Genomic DNA, 851 nt, shown 5'->3' with positions numbered 1-851 from the left:
AAACCATTCCAAGACAAATGTGCATGTTCGTTAAGTACATTAATGAGATCAAGATACAAGTGTTCACGATGCTTGATAAAAAGAATAAAGTCCATGGAATTCAAATCAAATTCGCGAGTCTAACAAGAATTCACTAACAAGGCATGATTAACTCGATGGAAGCATATAAGGAAATTTAATCTACTCAAGGATTAAATTATTAAGATTTCAAGGTGAGTCAAAATGTTCCACGAACAAGTTATTTTAAGGATCATATCAAGGCCAAGTTCATTGTCAAGTTACAAGTCCATTACATACATGATGCAACCATGTCAATTAAATTCCACACAAGGGAATTAATTAAATATAAGTTTCAACACTTATCCGGTTATGCTCAATGTAATACACGTGAAGGAACTTATTAAGGAAATCATGAATACAAGGTTAGAAACTTAATCAAGTGCATAGAACCATTGAATGGATTTTAATTATTTCATTTAATTAAAATCTCTAGATTTTGAAACTCGTCCAAATGATCTCAAATTAATATATGTTATTAAACATGTCAAGACTTGATTTAGGAGCATGATACAAGTACATTCTATGCAAGTTACGGCCATGTGTATTAAACTTTAATACTTGAAAAATAATAATTGAAAGGTTTCAAAACCTAATCAAATATTCTAGATTTAATATATATGAAACTACATGCCATGCACATCAAGAATTTCTTGTCGGAATTCCAACGGGATGAATAGTACATTTGGAGCAATTTAATTAATCTAATTAATTAAATATTACTAGATTTCAAAACTTCTCCGATTACTCTCAAATTAATCTATGTTGAAGAGCGTGCTAAGGCCGAATATAAT

The sequence above is a fragment of the Cornus florida genome, unplaced genomic scaffold (genome assembly GCF_030987335.1).
Source record: "Cornus florida cultivar Cherokee Brave unplaced genomic scaffold, ASM3098733v1 CherokeeBrave_3.0.0_Hap2_Chr06, whole genome shotgun sequence".
Classification (NCBI taxonomy): domain Eukaryota; kingdom Viridiplantae; phylum Streptophyta; class Magnoliopsida; order Cornales; family Cornaceae; genus Cornus; species Cornus florida.
This window is presented reverse-complemented; position numbering follows the sequence as displayed.